Genomic DNA, 10920 nt, shown 5'->3' on the forward strand with positions numbered 1-10920 from the left:
TACCGAAGCACGACTCACGCCCGGTACTCACAGCTTTACTTCTGCCAGTACCTCGTCTCCTACCTTCCAAACTTTACAGAAGCTCTTCTGCGAACCTTGCAGAACTAGCACTCCTGAAAGAAAGGATATTGCGGAGACATGGCTTAGCCACAGCCTGGGGGATGTTTCCAGAATGAGATTTTCACTCTGCAGCGGAGTGTGCGCTGATATGAAACTTCCTGGCAGATTAAAACTGTGTGCCCGACCGAGACTCGAACTCGGGACCTTTGCCTTTCGCGGGCAAGTGCTCTACCAACTGAGCTACCGAAGCACGACTCACGCCCGGTACTCACAGCTTTACTTCTGCCAGTACCTCGTCTCCTACCTTCCAAACTTTACAGAAGCTCTTCTGCGAACCTTGCAGAACTAGCACTCCTGAAAGAAAGGATATTGCGGAGACATGGCTTAGCCACAGCCTGGGGGATGTTTCCAGAATGAGATTTTCACTCTGCAGCGGAGTGTGCGCTGATATGAAACTTCCTGGCAGATTAAAACTGTGTGCCCGACCGAGACTCGAACTCGGGACCTTTGCCTTTCGCGGGCAAGTGCTCTACCAACTGAGCTACCGAAGCACGACTCACGCCCGGTACTCACAGCTTTACTTCTGCCAGTACCTCGTCTCCTACCTTCCAAACTTTACAGAAGCTCTTCTGCGAACCTTGCAGAACTAGCACTCCTGAAAGAAAGGATATTGCGGAGACATGGCTTAGCCACAGCCTGGGGGATGTTTCCAGAATGAGATTTTCACTCTGCAGCGGAGTGTGCGCTGATATGAAACTTCCTGGCAGAGTAAAACTGTGTGCCCGACCGAGACTCGAACTCGGGACCTTTGCCTTTCTCGGGCAAGTGCTCTACCAACTGAGCTACCGAAGCACGACTCACGCCCGGTACTCACAGCTTTACTTCTGCCAGTACCTCGTCTCCTACCTTCCAAACTTTACAGAAGCTCTTCTGCGAACCTTGCAGAACTAGCACTCCTGAAAGAAAGGATATTGCGGAGACATGGCTTAGCCACAGCCTGGGGGATGTTTCCAGAATGAGATTTTCACTCTGCAGCGGAGTGTGCGCTGATATGAAACTTCCTGGCAGATTAAAACTGTGTGCCCGACCGAGACTCGAACTCGGGACCTTTGCCTTTCGCGGGCAAGTGCTCTACCAACTGAGCTACCGAAGCACGACTCACGCCCGGTACTCACAGCTTTACTTCTGCCAGTACCTCGTCTCCTACCTTCCAAACTTTACAGAAGCTCTTCTGCGAACCTTGCAGAACTAGCACTCCTGAAAGAAAGGATATTGCGGAGACATGGCTTAGCCACAGCCTGGGGGATGTTTCCAGAATGAGATTTTCACTCTGCAGCGGAGTGTGCGCTGATATGAAACTTCCTGGCAGATTAAAACTGTGTGCCCGACCGAGACTCGAACTCGGGACCTTTGCCTTTCGCGGGCAAGTGCTCTACCAACTGAGCTACCGAAGCACGACTCACGCCCGGTACTCACAGCTTTACTTCTGCCAGTACCTCGTCTCCTACCTTCCAAACTTTACAGAAGCTCTTCTGCGAACCTTGCAGAACTAGCACTCCTGAAAGAAAGGATATTGCGGAGACATGGCTTAGCCACAGCCTGGGGGATGTTTCCAGAATGAGATTTTCACTCTGCAGCGGAGTGTGCGCTGATATGAAACTTCCTGGCAGATTAAAACTGTGTGCCCGACCGAGACTCGAACTCGGGACCTTTGCCTTTCGCGGGCAAGTGCTCTACCAACTGAGCTACCGAAGCACGACTCACGCCCGGTACTCACAGCTTTACTTCTGCCAGTACCTCGTCTCCTACCTTCCAAACTTTACAGATGCTCTTCTGCGAACCTTGCAGAACTAGCACTCCTGAAAGAAAGGAAATTGCGGAGACATGGCTTAGCCACAGCCTGGGGGATGTTTCCAGAATGAGATTTTCACTCTGCAGCGGAGTGTGCGCTGATATGAAACTTCCTGGCAGATTAAAAGTGTGTGCCCGACCGAGACTCGAACTCGGGACCTTTGCCTTTCGCGGGCAAGTGCTCTACCAACTGAGCTACCGAAGCACGACTCACGCCCGGTACTCACAGCTTTACTTCTGCCAGTACCTCGTCTCCTACCTTCCAAACTTTACAGAAGCTCTTCTGCGAACCTTGCAGAACTAGCACTCCTGAAAGAAAGGATATTGCGGAGACATGGCTTAGCCACAGCCTGGGGGATGTTTCCAGAATGAGATTTTCACTCTGCAGCGGAGTGTGCGCTGATATGAAACTTCCTGGCAGATTAAAACTGTGTGCCCGACCGAGACTCGAACTCGGGACCTTTGCCTTTCGCGGGCAAGTGCTCTACCAACTGAGCTACCGAAGCACGACTCACGCCCGGTACTCACAGCTTTACTTCTGCCAGTACCTCGTCTCCTACCTTCCAAACTTTACAGAAGCTCTTCTGCGAACCTTGCAGAACTAGCACTCCTGAAAGAAAGGATATTGCGGAGACATGGCTTAGCCACAGCCTGGGGGATGTTTCCAGAATGAGATTTTCACTCTGCAGCGGAGTGTGCGCTGATACGAAACTTCCTGGCAGATTAAAACTGTGTGCCCGACCGAGACTCGAACTCGGGACCTTTGCCTTTCGCGGGCAAGTGCTCTACCAACTGAGCTACCGAAGCACGACTCACGCCCGGTACTCACAGCTTTACTTCTGCCAGTACCTCGTCTCCTACCTTCCAAACTTTACAGAAGCTCTTCTGCGAACCTTGCAGAACTAGCACTCCTGAAAGAAAGGATATTGCGGAGACATGGCTTAGCCACAGCCTGGGGGATGTTTCCAGAATGAGATTTTCACTCTGCAGCGGAGTGTGCGCTGATATGAAACTTCCTGGCAGATTAAAACTGTGTGCCCGACCGAGACTCGAACTCGGGACCTTTGCCTTTCGCGGGCAAGTGCTCTACCAACTGAGCTACCGAAGCACGACTCACGCCCGGTACTCACAGCTTTACTTCTGCCAGTACCTCGTCTCCTACCTTCCAAACTTTACAGAAGCTCTTCTGCGAACCATGCAGAACTAGCACTCCTGAAAGAAAGGATATTGCGGAGACATGGCTTAGCCACAGCCTGGGGGATGTTTCCAGAATGAGATTTTCACTCTGCAGCGTTGTGTGCGCTGATATGAAACTTCCTGGCAGATTAAAAGTGTGTGCCCGACCGAGACTCGAACTCGGGACCTTTGCCTTTCGCGGGCAAGTGCTCTACCAACTGAGCTACCGAAGCACGACTCACGCCCGGTACTCACAGCTTTACTTCTGCCAGTACCTCGTCTCCTACCTTCCAAACTTTACAGAAGCTCTTCTGCGAACCTTGCAGAACTAGCACTCCTGAAAGAAAGGATATTGCGGAGACATGGCTTAGCCACAGCCTGGGGGATGTTTCCAGAATGAGATTTTCACTCTGCAGCGGAGTGTGCGCTGATATGAAACTTCCTGGCAGATTAAAAGTGTGTGCCCGACCGAGACTCGAACTCGGGACCTTTGCCTTTCGCGGGCAAGTGCTCTACCAACTTTTTTTTTTTTTTACCAACTTTTTTTATATGCTTTAGGTATATAAGAACGCTGCGCGAGAGAGAAAGGCCCCAGTTCTCTCCAGACGCTGAATAACACGCCATCTGTGTCGGGAGTCGCGTCGCGTCGGTATCATTGCTACAAACAGCATCGGATGCCGTATTAAGTTACTCGAGATACGCGTAACCATGAAATCATTTTCGAGTGAAGTGTTAATTCTGGGATGACTTTAATGATCTATCTTCAGTTTGCGTATTCATACACTCCTGGAAATTGAAATAAGAACACCGTGAATTCTTTGTCCCAGGAAGGGGAAACTTTATTGACACATTCCTGGGGTCAGATACATCACATGATCACACTGACAGAACCACAGGCACATAGACACAGGCAACAGAGCATGCACAATGTCGGCACTAGTACAGTGTATATCCACCTTTCGCAACAATGCAGGCTGCTATTCTCCCATGGAGACGATCGTAGAGATGCTGGATGTAGTCCTGTGGAACGGCTTGCCATGCCATTTCCCCCTGGCGCCTCAGTTGGACTGCACGATGTTGGGGCGTGAGCGGAAGACGGCCTAACGGTGTGCGGAACCGTAGCCCAGCTACATGGAGACGGTTGCGAATGGTCCTCGCCGATACCCCAGGAGCAACAGTGTCCCTAATTTGCTGGGAAGTGGCGGTGCGGTCCCCTACGGCACTGCGTAGGATCCTACGGTCTTGGCGTGCATCCGTGCGTCGCTGCGGTCCGGTCCCAGGTCGACGGGCACGTGCACCTTCCGCCGACCACTGGCGACAACATCGATGTACTGTGGAGACCTCACGCCCCACGTGTTGAGCAATTCGGCGGTACGTCCACCCGGCCTCCCGCATGCCCACTATACGCCCTCGCTCAAAGTCCGTCAACTGCACATACGGTTCACGTCCACGCTGTCGCGGCATGCTACCAGTGTTAAAGACTGCGATGGAGCTCCGTATGCCACGGCAAACTGGCTTACACTGACGGCGGCGGTGCACAAATGCTGCGCAGCTAGCGCCATTCGACGGCCAACACCGCGGTTCCTGGTGTGTCCGCTGTGCCGTGCGTGTGATCATTGCTTGTACTGCCCTCTCGCAGTGTCCGGAGCAAGTATGGTGGGTCTGACACACCGGTGTCAATGTGTTCTTTTTTCCATTTCCAGGAGTGTATTTACACGTGCTGCCGCGGGACAAACATTCTACCATTATTTAGCGTGGCGTTTGCTGAACATTATCATCAAATTATGGCAAGCATTCATTTAAACATTTAATTTGGACAGTTGTAGTTGCATCAGCGCATTAGACTCTGAACTGCTCTGGTAGTTGGATTGTGTGGATTCCTCTTTTTTTTATCTGTGACTTTCTGAACATAGCGAACTTTTTTACAGGATCGTTTTTGATTATGAATCCCAGACAAGCTCCTAATTTCTCAGAGCTATAAGCTGTAGCTATAAGTGTATTTCTCAGATGAAGTGGGCACTAGGAATTCTAATTACAGGCTTCAAGTTTTGCTAATCACTTTCTGGTTGCCAACATTGTAGTCAGAGAGCCAGTGTTGAGAACGGCAAAAGACAGCATAATTAATAGGAACATTTTAAATAACAATTAATTCCACCAGCTGCCCCACAATTGGTGCATCGGCTGAGAAGGCGCATCTTTTCTACATTACATTCTACATTTAAATAACATCACTCCACCAGCCGCCCCACAATATGTTGAGTGGTCAGTTTTATGAATCAAAGTTAATTCCCCGTGTAAAACTTCAGCCGCTAATTTAAATTGGAATTTGCAAACTACTTCCTTGTTGGCAACTATAACAGTAACAATTTTCTGCCGTCAGAGGGTGCTTTGGTATTTAAGGCTCAAATGGTTGAAATGGCTCTGAGCACTATGGGTCTTAACATCTTAGGTCATCAGTCCCCTAGAACTTAGAACTACTTAAACCTAACTAACCTAAGCACATCACACACATCCATGCCCGAGGGAGGATTCGAACCTGGGACCGTAGCGGTCACGCGGTTCCGGACTGAAGCGCCTAGAACCACACGGCCACCGCGGCCGGCAGGTATTTAAGGTTGTGTGCGGATTGTCTGGTCATTATCACCTTGAGCTAGTTGTGGTTTATAAGCTTATCAAGTTAAATTTCACGTCATTGGAGATTGTGTAATGCACTATTGCTTTAATAGTAACTGCGGTGGTCACACTATAACGTTCAACATCCCTTACTGCATTTGGCGCTGCCCAGCGCTTGCTGTTGGTTTTGGTTTATTTTAGTGAACTGTGTATTAACACTGTGTTTGTTTGTTCTAGAAGCCGTTATTGGTGTGCGCAGGCCCTCCTGCCTGTTGTTGTCACTTGAACTCTCAAGCACGGAGTTCAGACGCGCGGCCGATGTTAACGCCAAACGTCGAGAATGTGCTGATTACTGTGTAGATCTTGCAGGCTATCATAATATCACATTGCCGAATGTTTTCCACAATAGTTAATTCACGTATCCATGATATCTTGCTATTTGAGTATTTTTTGAAAGCAAATAGCTTTTACAAAGTGTTATTTTTCATTTACACACGGCCTGACATTTGACTTAATTTCATAACTAGTGAGGTCAGATCTGCAGTTACGTTAAAATTATATTTGTGTAAAGCAATTTTTTTAACTAAAGGTGGGGCCATAAGGCTGTTTTCCTTTTAAATTTTTTCAATTATTCTCATTGATTTTATACAATTGACTAATCGATGTAGATCACAGCAATTTGCAAATGCTAATTAAACATTATGTTGTTAGCAGTGCTCTGTTTTAATTAACGTGGTGAAAATAAATTTTTGTATCCTCAAACGGCGTCAACATTCCACTCCAGCAGCCCATGTGCGCTGATTACCGATCCTATACCTTTGCAACCCTTACCCAGGAAGTAAATCAAGAGCCGGACGTGCCTTTAAGACCCAAGCTGAAATTATTGTACACAACAGAATGACTAACGCAAATAGTCCTGGTAAACTGGAGAACTGCGTAGTATTAAATTTGACATTAATAGATGAACATATTTATTTATTCAATTATAAACACATATTAAATACATCTGAATATGAAAGGACTTCAACTGATATTGCAGAATGTGCACTGTGTGAGTTATATCAAGTAAATCTGCTGGTTTTCAGCGTTACTTGAAGGTGAGTGAAAGCTTGTTCTTTAGGCATAGCTGACGTTCTAAAGTTACTCACGAGGTTTTATTCCAACGAGTACAGTGACTGTTGGCTGGACAGATTGGCAATGCATACGAAAACAATAGTGGACTTGAGACAGATAACCAAAATGATATGAGCAAAGGCAGACCGAAAATTGACCTAAGTTGCCAGTTTTACTAATAATGCCCACTGTGAATATTCAGCATGAGATGTGCAGAGAGATGTCGTTTTCTCTACATCTCTGCAGTGCAGGTCGAGTGTCATTGCTTCCGTCGATACAGAACACAAGAGGCCTCTTTTTTCGTTATTACACAAGCTGTGCCTGTCCCAGATCCAGCGCCCTGTCCTGTTCCCACGTGTTCTCAAAAGTAAAAAGAAAAGACCAGCACTATCTTAAACGTAGTTAAGATCTGAAGTTAGTTAGAAGGCAGTACATACAGCTGATGCAATCCAATTCTCTTTCCTAAACATTATCATCAAATTCCACCCCCTAATTGTCCTCTAACAAGGGAACCTACCCATCGCACCCCCCTCAGATTTAGTTATAAGTTGGCACAGTGGATAGGCCTTGGAAAAACTGGACACATATCAATCGAGAAAACTGGAAGAAGTTGTGTGGAACTATGAAAAAAATTAGTAAAATATACAAATTGAGTAGTCCATGTCCAACATATGCCACATCAAGGAAACTGTAGCAAAAGGAGTGCCGTGGTCCCGTGGTTAGCGTGAGTAGCTGCGGATCGAGAGGTCCTTGGTTCAAGTGTTGCCTCGACCGAAAATTTTACTTTATTTTCGCAGAGTTATGATCTGTCCGTTCGTTCATTGACGTCTCTGTTCACTGTAAGAAGTTTATTGTCTGTGTTTTGCGACCGCACCGCAAAACCGTGCGATTAGTAGACGAAGGAACGTGCCTCTCCAATGGGAACCGAAAACATTTGATCGCAAGGTCATAGTTCAACCGATTCCTCCACAGGAAAACATCTGATATATTGTATACGACACTGGTGACGGCATGTGCGTCACATGACAGGAATATGTTGTCGACCCACCTAACTTGTACACTTAGCGAATGGGTAAAAAGATTCTTCTACCTTGCCCGATTTAGGTTTTCTAGTGGATGTGATAATCACTGCGAAAAAAGTGATGAAAACATAAGACTTTGTCACATAAACTGAAAATAAAAATTTAAACTTTTCACTCGAGGGAAGACTTGAACCTAGGACCTCTCGTTTGGTAGCTGCTCTCGCTAACAACGGGACCACGGCGCTCCGTGACCCCCATTGTCCTTTATCTTGCCTATCTTCGCATGGACTACTCAGTTTATATATTTTACTAATTTTTTTTATAGTTCCACACAACTTCTTTCGGTTTTCTCTATTGATCTGTGTTCAGTTTTTCAAGGCCTATCCACTGTGCCAACTTATAACTAAATCTGAGGGGGGCGCGATGGGGAGGTTCCCCAGTAAGTAGTAATTCACATATTAAAGAAAAGATGGCTTGCCACTTTTCGTCTTCAACACTATCGTCGATAACATTATGAATTATTCATTGGTGTTCGATAAATCGTGATAATTTTTTTTTGCCGAATATTAGGAAAAGTTCCTTTCTGTTATTGTGATTTTAGGGGTATACATAGGAGACATATGTTTTGTTTGATTCTGAATCATTTTGTGATTTAGTGATGAAATGTATAGTAACTGTATGTGAAAGCTTGTGTTCGGAACTGTAAGCACGTATGTATGCATTATCTGCACTTCGTGGTGCTACTTACGGTTAAAAAGTTATTTATAAAGAAATTTTAATGCCAAAACTGACTATCCACAAATAAATAACATGACAAATGACAAAAGTTACCTCTTGGGGGTTTGGGGCACGAGACACTTGTGGCCTAGCAAACTGCGCAGCATAGGGGGGGAAAAATCACCAAATTCTGAGAACATGAAAAAAGCTGACAGAATGGCAGAATATATGTCTCTGACAACGCGCTTGTTTACTTGGCAACAAAATTTTTAAGCAGCTAAGTAATGAATTTCAAAATGTGTCAGGAAAGGTCGTTTGCAACAAATCAAATCCAAATCATTGTTTAAGAATCCAGATAATAACAAAATTCAGTATACTTCCGAAGCGTTATTCATGTTTCGAAATATTTCATGTACATACATTACATTGTTACAAAGGTTAGTGTACATTTTATCCTACAGGAATATTTCTGCCTTCTTTTATTTATGAATGTATGTATTTCCTTTACGAAAATAGTTAAAAAGTAATCTCCACACTAAACTTAATGCTTTACGTTGGTAGTAACTTTCATGGATGACTTATTAGCAACGACACTCATCCCATGGGAACAGTAGTCACGTTGATTATTCCACAGGAACCATGATTTTTTCGGAATAAAAGGTAACCTACGTGTTAATTCAGGGTACAGGCAACCTCCGTTCCAGAATTCATCCAAATACGTACATCTAGCCGCTTCAGCGTGAAAAAATAACAAACATACTAACTCGACGAAGAAAGAAAATAAGTAATTTATAGTTCGGTGCAGCGCAAATTTTATAATATTTGTACTTACAAGAACGTCATCTGCCCTCACATGTGTGTCTGTTACCAGCTGATACGCTTGCCTATCGTAATCAAATCCAGCTCGAGTGAAAGCCTACCACGTTCTACATGTAAACGCATGATGTCTCTGTGTCGTACAATACTTACATGACACCGCCGTTGTGTGTCTCCAAGGGTCTCAGGAGCCATAATATACGGCCGATGCTCAGCGGCTAAAAGGCAATGGACTTATATCAAAGTATGGATTAAACACTCTAAGAGATTTACAGCTGGCCGTGCTGGCCGAGTGGTTCTAGGCGCTTCAGTCCGGAACCGCGCGACTGCTACGGTCGCAGGTTCGAATCCTGCCTCGGGCATGGATGTGTGTGATGTCCTTAGGTTAGTTAGGTTTATGTAGTTCTAAGCTCTAGGGGACTGATTACCTCAAATGTTAAGTTCCATAGTGCACCGAGGCATTTGAACCATTTACAAACATTGTATTAATTACGCTGAATCGTATCATGGAGGACATATTAAATAATAAAATTATTTTCACAAATGCGATACAGTTAAAAAGACAAAGGGTAAATAAAAGGTGACAATTATTGAACTACAGGAAACAAAGCGTAAATTAGTTACACACGATGGCGTGCACACACTTTTTTTCAACATGTAAACGTCACTACAGATATTCATATTTAGGTTATGGCATTATGGCACCATGGGCGATGACCTGGCGCAGACGAGCAGCCAAATTCTGCATGACCCGCTGGAGTGTCGGAGCATCTGTGCTGTCGATGACCTCCGGAATGGCTGCTTTCAGCTCAGCAACTGTTTTCTGGTTACTTTTGTACATCTTGTTTTTAATACAGTCCCACAAAAAGGAGTTGCATGTGTTTAGATCCGGAGAATATGGCGGTCAATCGAGGCCCCTGCCATTGGCCTCTGGGTACCCCAGAGCCAGAATGCTGTCCCCAAAGTGCTCCTCTAGAACATCAAACACTCTCCTGCGTCGATGGGGTCAAGCTTGCGTGAACCACATTTTGTCGAAATTAGGGTCACATTGGAAAATGGGGATTAAATCATATTCCAGAACCTTCACTTACCGTTCGGTAGTCACGGTGTCATCAAGGAATGAGAGGATTCTCGATCGCGAAATGCGGGGTCTCAGTCCCTGAAATGCGCCAATTTTGCTCATTGACGAATCCATCCAAATTAAAGTGGGCTTAGTCGCTAAACCAAACCATACAGCGCATTCTAACTCCCATCATACCCCGCAGCCAACCGTGCAATTTTTACGTCCTAACGCCAACCGTTCAGAAGCTATGCTCATTTTATTTCATACAGTTCAATATCTGTCACTTTTTTCAAAAGTAACTGTTGTTCTACATTTCGTGTTGTATTCTTCAAATCAATAAATATCTTGTACTACACACTTTTAAAAGTAGCCTTTGTATTGATTCAAGGTATAAGCTAATTCCATACCAAATTTCTTCCAAATCTGTCAAACCGTTTAAGCGTAAAAGAGTAACAAACACACTCACACACAACCTTTAACATTTATGAT

At 45.5% G+C, this 10920-nt stretch overlaps 1 non-coding gene across 1 annotated transcript; it reads right to left on the minus strand.

The window, feature by feature from the left end:
• Nucleotides 1-838: 838 nt before the first annotated feature.
• Trnas-aga (transfer RNA serine (anticodon AGA)) lies at nucleotides 839-913 on the minus strand. The gene has a single exon. It is a non-coding gene; the product is annotated as a tRNA-Ser (tRNA).
• Between the last annotated feature and the right edge of the window lie 10007 nt (nucleotides 914-10920).

Source organism: Schistocerca cancellata, chromosome 3 (genome assembly GCF_023864275.1).
Source record: "Schistocerca cancellata isolate TAMUIC-IGC-003103 chromosome 3, iqSchCanc2.1, whole genome shotgun sequence".
NCBI lineage: Eukaryota > Metazoa > Arthropoda > Insecta > Orthoptera > Acrididae > Schistocerca > Schistocerca cancellata.